This window comes from Drosophila rhopaloa, unplaced genomic scaffold (assembly GCF_018152115.1).
Source record: "Drosophila rhopaloa isolate 14029-0021.01 unplaced genomic scaffold, ASM1815211v1 contig_167, whole genome shotgun sequence".
Classification (NCBI taxonomy): Eukaryota; Metazoa; Arthropoda; class Insecta; order Diptera; family Drosophilidae; genus Drosophila; species Drosophila rhopaloa.
Window position 1 is genome coordinate 3,379,744 of NW_025335047.1, and position 14,835 is coordinate 3,394,578.

Genomic DNA, 14,835 nt, shown 5'->3' on the forward strand with positions numbered 1-14,835 from the left:
ACAAAAAACGTAGCTCGGATTTGAATCTATTATTCGCATCCGAAAAGCCCCCTCAAACCCATTTGCCGGCTACGCCCCTAATCCGTTCACGGCCTACGCACACCCATGTGACATATTTGGTTTGCCAGCTTGATGTATAAATAAAAAATCAAGCGTGACGAACAAATTCATGCAAAGTAAATTTTCATGTTCCTCCGCCAGCCGGCAAACAAAAAAGGCACCCCGGAACCCAGGACTCTGGAGTGGATCCTGGATCCTGGGGCCTAAGCCTAGACCCATATATACACTTTTTGCGGCAGTAACACCTAGCCGAGTGTGAGTGGGTTGAGCTCGGTGTTTTGTGTATAAGTACCGCACCACACTCGCAGCTGGAGAATAAATTGCTGCTGGTAGGAAACCTTAACATCAATTGCAAATACTTCACTGTACTTAATGCTCTTCTCAGACTTTTTGTTCGAAGGGAATATAAATTTTATTCAACTTCCATTAATCTGATTTATTGGCTCGATTTTGAGTGCAAATATTTGAAGGGAGTATTTAAATTCTTATGCTGAATTATTGGAAATCAAACACTTATAGGAAATATAAATCATGATAAATTAAAAGCAAAACAATTGAGAGATGTAGCTGTGTTGAATAAAAGTTAGGAAGTGAGTGATAAATATTTCTCTGTTCTTAAAAGCTCTTTTAAATGGCTTTTCAAGTTGAACATAAAATGTAAGGACCCTAAAAAGTAATTAAAAATACTTCCAGTGGTTTATGATCTTTTCAAAAGTTGGAGAATTTTCATTAGCCCATCTTTATAGGGCATACATAAAAACAGAAATATTAAAGTTTTTTTTAACCTAGCATCTAGAACATTTTAAGATTCGTCCTCGTGAAGTATATTTGCCTGCTGTCTGATTGCCAATGCAAACAATTCCATATGCTGTCCATGTTCCTATTTGCTTTGCCGATTTCAGATTGTTTTTTTTTCTTGTGTTCATTTTGCACTCTCAACTTTGATACCCTCCTCCGATTTCCCCCACACACACGCGCCCAGCTGACGCAGCGCAAATCAATCAAATCAAAGTGGAGTTGTTTGATTCATTGTCGGCGTTGCTGGCTGCGAGCGGTGGATGGTTTTCCGGTTTTGCGGTGGCGGCAGCGGCGGCGGCGGCAAGAAAATCAGAAGAAAATGCAATACAATGAAGAACAAATACGGGCCCAGACAAAGAACAAACACACGCACATCCATACTCACATAATACAAAGTGGCATAAACTAACTAAATAACAGTAACAATAACTTAAGTGTATTTGTGTATTAGTGAGGAGGGCATCGCTTGCTCTCTGGCTATCTGGTTTTTCCATTCCCCCCCCCCACTTTTCCAGGCTCCTTCTTACTCGTTTTCCTGAGACTTGGGGCGACTGTTGCAAAGTTTTTATTTATACACACGATTCGTGTGCAGCAACGGCAATGGCTACGTTTCGTTTCGTTTCGTTTCATTCGTTTGTTTGTTTATTTGTCATTTGCTTTGTTCCGTGCGCTGGCAATCTATGCCAAAGCGGCCATGCCTCTAAATTGACTGGCCAGCCAGCCGGCATTCCCACACTGACCGGAAAAAAGAAGTCGAAAGTCAAGAAATCTAGTGTTAATTAAAAATCCAGAAAAGCAAACCATTCTTTAGAAAGGTAAAAAAAATTAAAGTATGTTAAAACATTAAACATTGTTTTGAATAAATTAGAGTACCGGTCTTTAAAAGTCTAATTTGATTTAATTAAAGAAAAACTTAAAACTTGAAAAAAAGAAAAACTTAATTAAAGGCAGTTCTAATAATAATAACATATTTTGATGGTAATTCTTAGAAAATTAGCTTTAATAACATTTTTTTTCTGTATGTAACAGGAAATGGGTGGGATAATACAGCAAAAAAGAAATCCCGTACAATTGTTGAAGCTCACGTACCACATACCCACTACACACACACTTACTGCTCACTACTCACAGTCGCACCGGACCACATGTCGTATACGTAACGTGGCATATCTCTCACACTGGCCTCCCCCAAACCGTACCGGTTTGCGTTTGCAATCAGCCGCAGTGAGTGGCCGCGCGGCCAGGCGACAAGTGCCCACACAGAGGCCAATACACACACACACTCACACACCAGCACACACAGCAGGAAAGCTGGAAACACGGGGAGTCACACACAAGTTTCGATACTTTTAATTATTGCGTACATGACCGTAACGATGTAGCCGGACTTTAGAGAAGATGGCCGCAGGAACAGCAGGTAGCGATGCCAGGACTCGTTTAGTGCACGTATTAATCAGAGGACTGTGAAGTTTCCATCTTGCCCCCGCACAGTGTTGTGTTTGACTTGTTCTAGTTTCTGACTTTGTACCTTTTGGGCCAGCCAACAACTTTGCTTCATTAAAAATCAGTGAACGTTTCATATTTTGAAGAACGTGACACTACGTGTACGAAATGCACAAAGGCGAAAGAGAGACAGAGAGAGGTTATTGGGCGTGGCCAAGTAGGGATCGTAATGGGAACCGCAACTCCGAACTGCTCAGTGACCAAACTGATTGACGCATAAACAGGCAATTAAGTGTAAAAGGCAGTTTCAATTGTTTGACAATCCCGCGCTAAATGAATTTCCTCGCACGCATTTCGAATCCAATTTACGAAAATTTAATTTCTGGCTCGCTTACATGGCTCGCCAGGATCCTTGGGGCGTGTGTGTGCCAGTGTGTGTGTGTGCGTGCTGGGGATACACACACCATACGTGTGGGTGTGGGTGAGTTCCGGGCATGTGGGGCACGTTCCTAGATTTGTTTACTTTGTAGCCAGGGGAAGGGAGCGAAGCAGAGCGGAGCATAAATAAATTTCTATAAATTCTTGCACGGCATTTCATTTACCATTCGCTGCTGCTCGCTGTCCAAAAATGCCAGCGCAGTCAGTCAGCAAACGACGCTCCTTCAAAGGATTCGGATTCGGGTTCGGGTTCGAGTTGAGATCCGGGAACAGGAGCAGAGGAACTGTGGCTCTGGCTTATTTATTTATTCATTCGCTCGCTCCTTTGTCTCTGGTAGCAAGTTGCCAGTGTGTGTTTGTTTGCCATTTTCTGTATGAAAGGATTTTGCAGAATTTAACAAACAAACAAACATTCACAGGAGGCGCAAGGAATCGGCACGCACCCGGCTAGAATTCTGCGTGGCTGCTCATAAAGTTGACCCGAATTCATGCTAAACTTGTCCTGCCCCTGCCGCAGTGTGCAAATAAATAAAGCAACAAGATGTAGATCTTCCAATTTGAAGGAGGCGACTTGCGAATGCTCTTATCGCTTGGCAAACGGATATTAAATTGGATGTGCTAAGAAAATAATTGGATAACCGCAACAATGTGGTGAACCTTGGTACCTAAGTATCTTTGCACTCAGAGAAACCAATTATTTTTATAGCTACAAAAAAAAATGGACTACAAATTTTGTGAAATAATCAAAATTATATTATATCAAGTTTTTAAATTTAAAAAAATAAATATATTAAAAATAATAAATAATAACAGTATTACATAATGTGATTACTACTACTACCAAGTTGTTACAAATGGCATCACGATGGTACTAATTTGATGGTTTTCACTAAAATTATTATAAGAGTTCACAAAATACAAATGGTTTGCATGATTTATATTCATAGGTACATCAAATGTTGTCCCTTATTGGTATTGGTATTTGTATTTATTATATTTCTTGTCGAAAATTTTCCCCCCTGTGCATATATCAATCAGAGACTTGTGGGTCAGCCCTGATGACAAAATTCCTATGCCCTGTCAACCCCTACAAATCGCTTCCGTTTGTGGGAGGGTGCCAAAAGGACTAAGGCCAGGCCATTAGAAACAACAACAAATGATGGTAAGGCGTATATTTTTTTTTTTTTTTGGGTACCCCGGCATGCGATTTGGGGCATTCAATACGTTTTATCTGTGCAAGCAACACTCGTGCTCAAGAAATTGCAAAACCAAAATAAATAAGATTCGATTTATGTCGTGAGCCCCGAAACCGAAAAAGGGGGAGAAAAGGCTCTTCAACATCTTCCATGTTTATTTATAGACGCTCAAATAGTGCGCCAAAACAGCCGCCGGAAGATCCCGAAAAGCAAACCCGGGACTCATACAAAAGTTTCCATTCCCATTTTCAGGCCGCAAAATTTGTATTTGCGCTGCGGATTTGTGTTTTGTGTTCGCCGTGTGGCAGCAAATTTTTAATGAATTTACAGGGACAGAAGGCAACTGAACCGAACCGAACACAGAAACGAGTGAAAGGGCCCCTGACGGACGGCATTCCATTCCGATTTCGATTCCGGGACCGGGGGCTCATTTGATATTCAAAACACATTCGGCAAATATTGATACCCCCGTAAATTGTTTAAAATGCGCAATATCCAACGTCAATAGAAGACAAATTGTGAACTAAAAGCGTAAAACGCAAATCACGCAGCTTTTAAAACTTTGTCCCCGGCGCCATGCGGCGTATACCTGATTATTGGCAATCAGCCATAGTTTGGCAACTCCCCGCCGTCAAGCCGCCCACCAATTGTAGGTATAATTAAGGCCTGTTCCTACTTTCCGGCTAATTATAATTGATGCCACAGCCAATACCGATTTTTTAGTTAAAACTTTTCGAAAAGGGTGCACCCACACTCACGAAATGCCACAAGAAATGATTAATTATGGTTTAAAAGTTGCACGTTAAAGGGATGAATTTTGCTTTTGACTTTTCGCTTTTAATAGCTTCAGTCAGGCACTAATGGCGTTCCTAAAAACGGCTGCGAGCGGATCGGATATCGTTTTTTAACGCAGCACACATATATAATCGTAGTTTGGAAAATGCCTTCAAGCCATTCGACATGCCAGGGAAAAGTTTTTCGATTATCTAAGATACTAGCAGTGCAGACTACAAAACATGCGTACTGAACAAGGAATTTTGTGAGAACAGCATTGTTTTGCCTGGGGATAATTTAGTAATTTTTGTTATTGTTTGCAAGTCGGAAAACATTGAGTTTTAATTGAAAATCTTTGACTGTACATGCGAGGCGAACTGAAGCTGATGCGAAATACCAAATGCCAAAACCGAAAGCTGACTACCACTTGCAACATTCTAAATTCTACGAATACGGACAGGCGGGCAGGGGAAACTTTGATTGATTTATCTGTCAATATGCAGGAGGCAGCAGAAAGCCAACAATGCTTCGAATGCAGAAAACATACTAAAGGGCAAAGCCTGCGAATGGCACACAAGAAAGGCTGGCAGCCGCAATCCAAAAATTGCAATTGTTAACTCAACTGAATTTACATGAATTCTCTTTCTGTGCGGCTGTTTCTTGCCGTCCTGCCCCATGAACTTTGGGCCAAGTCTGGGCAGGATCAGCCCCCCGTCACTGTCACTTACTGGCTTTAACCCATATTCGATGTCCAGGCCTGTTTAAGCAATATATATTTTCCCACAACTCCTTTTTCTGGCCAAGGCATGTACAAATATATATATGGGGTGTGTCGGATCGAAAGCCTTTGAGGAGTACGGCGTAATGATGACCACAGTTCACTTAAAAGTCGTATGCTTCGATTGCGTAGAGAATATGCACTTGCACATGCACCAGCAGCAGGAGTACAAAACCATAAACTTGCCACATTTGCATAAAATGCCCTGATGCCTCAAAAAGCATCTGGAGTACATTGCATGGCATAGCTCAGCAGCCAGTCCGTAAAAGTCTCCTGGCACAAATCGTATTTCACCAATAAATTGAGGAAATGTTTAGCCCCCTCCTTGTTCCTGCCCCTCTCTCTCTTTTCCCAGGACATCTATCTCTGGGCTTACGTTCCGGTTATGGTCCCATGTTTGTCGTTGCTCAAAGCAATGGCTTGATTTTTGATTTTGCCCCGAAAATCGCTTGTTATTTTTGGCCAGCACTGCACGAACGTCCGAATTTTCGTACCATTCCCCACACGCCGTATGCGCAATGCCTGTTGACTGCCCAGAAAGCATATTTTCGAGCATATCTCCTTGTTCTGAGCCGCCTGCCATCTGCATATTTGCCATTTGAAATACGGCAGAAATTGGAACAAAATGTTGAGTAATCACTTTCGTACATGAATCAACTTTGGGGCATCTCAATGGAATCTGTTAATTCCACGATCACGTCTAATAAAATCCCCATTTAATGCGTTTCTAATTAATTTTAAATAGGACTTTGGTCCTGATATTAGGGGAAAAGAAAAGCTCCAAAGCGGCTGGATAAAACGCGGCCCAAATAGTTTTAGTGGCTCAAACGGAAATGCGTGTCTGGCCTTCGATTAATTCATTATGCCCGGCATTTGGGCATCCTGGCATTCTGGCATCCAGAGAGTTTCCGAGAGTTTTCCCGCCAACAACGACAACTGTCAATGTCCTAGTTAAGGGCTTAGATGTGGCATTAGGCGTCGATTTAACACGACCCCGTCCCTGAGCCCTTTCATTCACTGTTCATCCTGGCCACTCGAAGTTTGGGCGCGCTAAGAGCGCCTAAAAGCGCTTCAGGCCAGGCTAAGGATTCAGGACTCGGGCCAACTTATGAATGCGCGTGCACACACACACACACGCACACCCACCCACACACATACCCCGAAGGATTCAAGGATGTGAGAGCCACTGTCACAGCGCTGATAAAATGTGAAGCGGATTAGGAGGAGCGACGGCTCCTTTCAGCCGTCGCACCGTGGCACAATCAGTAAATGGCACTTGATTCACTGCGCAAGTGGAATTTTTGATAACTTTGCCAAGAGGAAAAGTTGGTCAAAAGTTGGCTGTCGCTTTAATGCGTATAAATGCTTATCTGGCAACGAGTATATGACTAGATGACGATGGCTTTGCTGCTGCTGCTGCTGCGAGTCTCAAAGCCAACTTAAATCCACTGAAGGCATTGGCTTTCTTTGCTACCAGCTTTGCGCTTTCAGCTTTTCCTTTTTTTTTTTTTTTGTTTTCCAAAGTTGGCAAAGTTTTGTGCTTGAACATTTGCGCCTCGAAGCGCCGCACACACATACTCGCATCTACACATAATTCAGCAAGACACACAAATGTCGCCAAAAGCAAGTCTCAAATGCACGCCATCAATCTTGGGGGCATTGGTCCGCTGCACAATTGAATTATTACTTGGGGTTGAGCAGACGTTTGGCCATTGGGTACTCGATTTGGTCACTTAACCAGCCAACAAGAAGCAGACAGCAGCAGTTCGCATCATCGGCAACAACAAGGATATCATGGCGAAAAGCTGCGACCACCACAACAAGGACATCGCCACTCATTTGCACCCATGTTTGTTTGCCTTCAGTGTCTGCGAATCGAGGGAAATCGACGCTCATATGAACTCGTAAAGCATCGAAAATGATCAATTGCTTCGGTTTTATTGAATATTTAAATATTTGTTATCTATAAAGTCAGAGCATTAATAGATTCATAAGCTACGAGTATATTTTAAGCCTACAGAAAAGTATTACTTTGTCAACAATATTTAATATTTATATTATGTTTGAGTCTAAAGCGATCCACAAAATATAATTCACACCAAAAATTAATATATTAATATAAACAATTAATAATACAATAGTTTTTGATCAATATAAAAAGTATATTTTTTTTAACTGAATATTTAAGTTCTTCAATAAATCTTTATGAAATAATCTTAATTATTTTCAAATTAAAAATTTGAGATTTTTTAGTTACTCTTGTTTTAACTTAATATTAAAGTTCTTTAGAATTTTAAGTAAAATTATAAGAAGTAAATATGTGTATGATAAGAGTAAGATCTTAATTTTTCTCTACACCGACTTGGTTTCACAGTTTTTCGGGCCACCTTTTCTGTAACCTAGATGCCCGGATCTGTTTGCCTTTGGCTCACTGACCCATTCGCATCCTAGTTGACCTTCAGTCTGGGCTTTTATTTGATGACGGCTTGTTGTTGCTCATGTCGTTGGCCATGTTGTTCTTGTTCCTGTCCTCGTTCTCCTTCAGCTGTGTATTCAACTGCGAACAGCAAATTAAAACAATTTTAACAGCTACTTTCGATGTCGTTTGTCGTCGTCTACGTTTGCTCCATAAATAAAACATGTCCACTTGTTATTGCTGCCCTCGACAGACGGTCTTTCCCTGCCTATCCATGTGTTCTGGGGCCAAACGGCCTGCAGCCAGTGATTGTTATTGGGATCGGGATTGGCGTTGGCATTGGTAGCGCCTTTTGTTATTGAACTATTTACATTTGTTGCTGCAGGGCGGCTGCTAATTTACGACTCTCTCCCGGGCATCAATGAGCCTTAAAGCAGCCGGCAAATTGTTGTTCATAAATAAATATGCCGAACATAAATCCCTATGCTATAAATAAGCGTGAGCAGGCGTCAAGCAATTTATAGGCATTGATTTTCCGGCTCCTCGCTCCGGCGACTTCGTTCCCCCAAACAAAATGCCCGGAAAAGTGACAAAAGTCTTGGGTGAACCCCAAAAAGTGAAAGTGAAACTTTTGCGTTGAGGTCGGGGTCAGCCGCAGCACGTTGTGCCCCACGTTGTGTTTAACTGACACTTATTAGATAAGTTTTTCGAGCCATCGACCATCGGGCCACCGTGTACATCATTTCGCCATTTGCCAGGCCAAAAAGCCGACTTCAATTTTAATTGCACGCTTATCTGGGCCAAAAACAATGCGAATGGCGACGGGGCCATCGGCTTCGGCCTCCTGAAATCCCCAGCTAAGCCGGTCCAATAAGACTTTTTATTGTCTTAGCCGGGCATTTAAATTGATCAAAAATGTTGCAAGGAAAACCAGAGCACAGAATGAACCTGGTCGGGAGTGGAGTCCCAGGCCTGACGATTTCATTCAATCTATAAGTAATTTCTTGGCCATTTTTATCACACAGCCAGGAGGAAGTCTTCGTTGCCGGGCGATGAGCTGAGACCACCCACGTGATTTGAATATTTTTCCAATAAACTTCAACAGCTTTTCAACAGTTCGAGCAGGGGGGCGGAGGGCGGGGGGAGGATGAGTCCAGGCCTGATCCTGCTGCTCCCCATCTTGCTTTCATTTACATATTGGATTTAAATGCCCAGACTTCCTTCTCCTTCATGTTTCATGTCCAGCTGAGTGTTTTTCCTGCTCTGCTTTGGCTTTTGTGCGCCACAAAAAAAAAAATGGAGAAGAGCCTAAGCTTAATCGAATTTGCCGCAAATTGGCAATAAATTTTAATTTTGAAAGCGATTCCCCAGCGCTGATTGAAGTTAATCAAAGCGCGGCCGCAATTTAAGAGGAACGACTCCATTCGGCCACAAAGCACTGCAGCTCATGCACTCCATTGTCCCTGTTCCTTTTCTCAGGGCAATGCACTTCGCAGACTGCAGCCCGAAATCCCATTCAATTTGCAGGTGAAAGCGCGGCCGGCCCAAAGCAAAAACTTAGCAGCAAACAAGTTGCAAAGAGCAGGAGGCAAAAACAAGGCTTATTTACCTTGGTCAGGAAGGGTTTTTTCCTCGCAAGCAAAAGCTGCAGCAGTAACAGTAGCGCCAGTAGCAGCAGCTTTTCAAACTACTTCATCAATTTCATTCAGCACAACGGCGCCGCTTTTTTCCCACTCTCCCCGGCTGTCCTTTATTTTGTTGTTTCTACCTCTTTTTTATTTTTTGGAGCCCATAATCAACTTAAAAGGCATTGGCAACAAGAAAATACACCAACAGCTACTGGGAGAAGTACACACGAAAGAAATGTGTACAATTTTGTAAAAGATTTGTAGTTCAAAAACTACTTTAAAGTCTGTTTGATCAGAGAAAACCACAAACTGCCAAAAATGTTGTTATTTTTACTGAATTATATGGGTTGGCTCAAGTTCTAGATCATTATTCCTAAAAAAAGGACTTCTAGATTTTTGGATGTATGTTTTTGGTTAAGAATATTCATTATTTATAAATGTGAACTTAGTATTTTATTATCTTTTTTTTAGACACCATCATATAATCAATAAAAAATCACATTTTATATTTTTTGTTTTTCCGTTTTTTTTCAGAAGTTTTATTTATTAATTTAATTAGTATTGACTTTACCTAGTTTACTTAAATATTTTTGATATGTTCCAATCTTCTTTCACCTAAAAACGAAGTAAGCAATTTTTTCCAGTGCAAGCTTAGACCATAGTGAAATGATGTTGTAGTTGTAGATATACTCGTAGCTGTTGCTAGTTGCTGGTTGTTGGTTGCTGTCTGTTGGTTGCTAGACCGCCAGAGGCATTGGAATCGCCATTACGATGCCAGCGATTACGCCCACTTTTGGGCCAGGACGCCCTATGTTTCGACCAGAACTTGTCGCCTGTCTGTCGCTATCCTTCGAGCCTTCCCCAGTGCCATTTGCCACGGAAACGGATTTGACGAGGCATGCAGCACTTGCAGAACCAGCGTTTTGACACTAATTTCATTTGGTAGAGACAGTTTTTTGTGGCCAACATCGAGACAAAAGCTGCCCCAGCAACAGTTAAAGGTTGAAGCCAGAGGGTTTCAGTGTCGGTGGCAGTAACCGAAATAAGATGTAGTGCCACTGCATTACGTTTAAGTTCAATTTGCGAGCTGTTCACAAAAACACGACTGACTGTTGAAAGTTAGCAAAGTATTTATTTATTTTGCACGCAGCAATTGCGTTTGCCTTGCGAGTTAACTGAAAACTGTAAATGGTTTTTAGAGCTCGGCGGTTAAGACAACCAAGCAAACAGACGCTGATGGTTTGGTTGCCTCTTGTTTCCTTTCATTTAGCCAAGTTCTCAAGTGCCTGCCTGCAGTTTACTCTTTTTGCACCCTTCCCAAAGGACTTTGTAATCAGCAAAACGGAAGCGAAATAATGAAGTAAATTTAAGGATTGCAAATGAAAAATGTGATATATACACTTATATAACTTGTTCTACTTTATCTGCTTGTATTTATAAAGTTTGAAATTCAATGTTTCATCTAGCTTTGGTCTATTTTGGTTTCACTAAATTGAATTTTATCTCATTTTCCACCTCTCTATTTTTATCAAATAACCTACATTTTCTGCCTGTAGCATACGTCATGTGGAATAAATTATTTTTGTTTTTATCTCATTCTCTTTTCCAGTATTTACGCTAACATTCTTTCTTTGTTCGCGATTCGATTTGATTTTCTGGTCGCGATTAAATTTTAGTTTCAAAATGTTTGTTTGTATTTTATTATTAATTTAAATTTTTAAATATTCCGATGTTTTAGCTTTTTTAATTAAATATTGTGGTGCTTTTGCTTAAATATCGATGGGATTTTAAACAGTTAAAAATCTATGAAATTTTTGGAGCCCCACTTCTTACAGTTTATATTCGTGGTTTCAACCATATCCATAAATATTAGTTTTCAGTACTATTTATTTAACTCCATTTGCCACCTGTCGTCGATTTTTTTCCTTGATCACCCATACAATTTTTCTACCTGGCAGTGCCACACTCTGCCACCCAAGGCATCCTCTTGAGCTGAAATAACCGTTTCAACTTTGACTTTGCTGCTCGAACACGATTACTATATATATGGTGTTCTCAATCTGACAATCGCATTGGCAATGCGTGTGCGCCACGCTTTAATGCGAAATTCTGATTGCGCTCGAATGGCTTCATTTATTTTCGCCACCAACGACCAGCAAAAAAGGCAAACAAACGCAAAAAGCAGCGAAGAAAAACTGCGAAAAAGCGCAAAGGAAAAACAAACCCGACAGTTGTACATAATATTTCACTTATGCATGTGCGCCCCCTCAGAGCCTGTGAGCAAAGTGAAATGAATGAACGAATGAGTGAGTGGCGTGCGTAGCGCTAGAAAATTTGTTATAGCAATTTGAACTGTCAACGGGAAACCGAAATAGTAAATTAAGAAACATTTGAAATTTAATTCACTTGCCAGGCCCAGTCCTTCAGGGGACTACGGCTCCAATGGGGAAATATCCGCACTCGAGTACATATTCTTATATGCAATATGTGTGCGCACATTAGAACTCGTGAGTGGCAGCATCATAGTAGGACAGCATAGCATACCTGTCTGCCAGGTGACACCTCCGCCACTTGAGCACAGTAACACAGCAACGCCGGGAACAACTGACAGACCCAGCACACTCGCTTAAGCCCGCCGACTCACACAAATGCACTGGGAAAAAATCAAGGTCTGTTCTCTAGATTCAAATGTTAGATTTAGGAACAAAGATAAACTGCATTTTTGATTTCTGGGGTACTTCAATTTAAACTTTGAGCATGGCACTCAAATACTTGAAAATATATTTTATCCAAACAAGATACCTTTTTATGTAAATCTGTCTAGAAGTGTTTATCATTTCATTTAGTTATTTAACGCTTGAAACTTAGACTTGATGTAATTTACTGTATTACATTTTATTGGACGAAGATTGAATTCAATTGCTTTTAACTATTTAAATTTATAATAAATGTAAATGAAATTAAAACCATATCAATACAATTATTCGATCAAATTTAAAAACCAATTAATTTACTATGATTCTGGTCAAATTTAATTTAGTTTATTTAAATTTGTAAATTGAATATGGAATTAATCGTTTGTAATGATTGACTAAATTTTCAAATATTTATTTGTTTTTCGTTTACATTTCCATCTGAATAAAACCTTATTTTGCGAGACAATCTATATTTTGGAACCCCACATTTTTTGTCGGTGCAGAGAGATTCGGGGACCTGCAAAATTAGGCGAGTGTCACGAATTTAAAATAACTTTTAATTCATTCTTGATGAACATATGCAAACGTTGTTGCTACAGCAGCCTGAGTGCCACACGGCGTATGAGTGCGGCTGGGAAATGAGCCCCCAGTGCGAGTGTGCGGTTGCCACGCCCCCTGAGTGCCACATAACTCGGGCTCAGCATAAACAACCGCACTCGCATAAATGTTCGTTAAACTCAACCCGACTCAGGCAGAAATGCGGTGGCTGGCGGGGATAGAATGTGAGCTCCTCCGCCGTCCCACCTGAGCCACATAATTATTTAGTTTCCAGTTGGACGGAAACTGTGCCGCCTGCCCCGGCTACTTGGGTAAACAGACGGGGGATCCCCTGTCTTCGATTGTCATAAATCAACATGGACCCGGGGACCCAGATATCGGATGAGAGAGAAGGGGGCTTGTCAACCGATTGTTTGGCCGTTGGCATATGTTCGCTCCGCTGCCCAATGCCCAAGGCCAAGGGCCTTCTGACAGGTGCAAGCTGGAGCGACCCACTTAACGGAAAAATTCAAATTTCAGTCTCTGTACGCCGAACTTTCCAGTTCGCTTGCCAGGGGAAATAAGCGAAAAGGTATATAGCCCGATGGCAAAATAAAAGTTAGCGTAAATTATGCGCCAACGTGCGCGGCCCTAATAAAAATAGAAACGAAAGAACCGACAAAAAAAAACAGCCAGCCAAAGAAAACAAAAAGCGAGATGGTAGTGCATTGAACTGGTACTTGTACATGATGTGAAATACCAACCTTATGGCGAACGCGTTCGAATACTTCAGCAGCCCTTTCAGCACTTTTGCCCCGGCTGCAGTGTAGTTGTTGTGGTTTCTGATCCTTTGCTTGCCGGTTGGTTTTATGCTTTCTAATCCACGCACGTTTCGCTTTTAATATTTATTTTGCGCTTTTTCACACTTTGCACACTGACAGAGACACACTCACTCACTGGGGACTTCAAAGGATAATCGGCAGGAGGCTCTGCGATCCTGGTCCTGGGTTCTGATTATCGATGCCCCCGCTCCGGGGATACGGATTGCTTTTGGTTTTGCTTTCGGTTTTAGTTATTCACGGCGGCCGACGAGCACACAGTTCATCAATGCAAATTGCCACTGAACCACGGACCGCGTTATCGCCGGGTTATCTTAGCTCACCAACCAGCCAGCGGTCATTGAATCCCCGGCTCTCGTGTTTATATAATTTCTATTCCCTATTTTTGCATGCCAAATTCCCCAGCGGTTATCGGGCCAGTTAGTTAAAAACATACACGAAGCACTCGAGCGCTGGACAAATGTTATTTAATTATTGTTGTTGTTTACTTTTGGGCCAAGCCAGTTGATTTTATTTGTTCGCAGTGGGAGCGAAATACCACCGTTACACTAACCGACCCGCACGAAGGACCTTTTTCAACTGATTCGCACTCGCAGTCGCGGCGGAACGAGGCATCTCGCAGAGCCGAAGTGCTGTTTCGGTTCAGACCAAAAGCCGAACTCGAATCCTGTCGTGTGTGTGGATCGCAAGCGCTTCGTTTTTCGGTTACAAAACGATTGGGAAAAGGACCACATCGCTTGTGGATGCTGTGTAGTGTGTGCCAGGTCCAAATTGTTCCGCCTGATAAGAGGCTGCAACTTTTTTGACAACAATTTATTTTTTGCACGTTGCTCGCATTTAAATGTTTTTGCTTATTGTCTGCTTTGACTCTCTCTCTCTCGCTCTCACACATACTCGCGCTCCGAATTTAAGTGTACGAGCACTTTTTTAATCACTTAAAAATGTATGCGTCTTTTTTTCGACACGTGCGTGTCAAAATGCTAGCGAAGGGTTAAACGTCGGTGGAAAAAAAAAACGTGGGGAGGGGGTGGAGGCCAGAAGAAGACACGCCGGCTGGCAATTTGTTGCCAAGTTTATTACAGTGACAAACAGGCCAGGTCCGAACTGCACGCGCTAAAGACGTCACGCAGCGATATGCAATGCCAAAGTTAATGGCTATAATCCCGAACGAGTTGGACAAGTCAGTAGGAGCAGCCGTTTCTTTTTACGAGTGCGTAATAAGAAAGCCTGAG

General features: G+C 41.8%; 1 protein-coding gene across 2 annotated transcripts in view; it reads right to left on the reverse strand.

Moving 5' to 3' along the window:
* Positions 1-14,164, reverse strand: part of LOC108046767 — a 60,284-nt gene extending 46,120 nt beyond the window's left edge. For both annotated transcript variants that reach the window (XM_044458517.1, XM_044458518.1), the window contains exon 1: positions 13,529-14,164. The gene's annotated coding sequence lies outside the window, so the exon portion shown is untranslated. The remainder of the gene's footprint in view (positions 1-13,528) is intronic.
* Between the last annotated feature and the right edge of the window lie 671 nt (positions 14,165-14,835).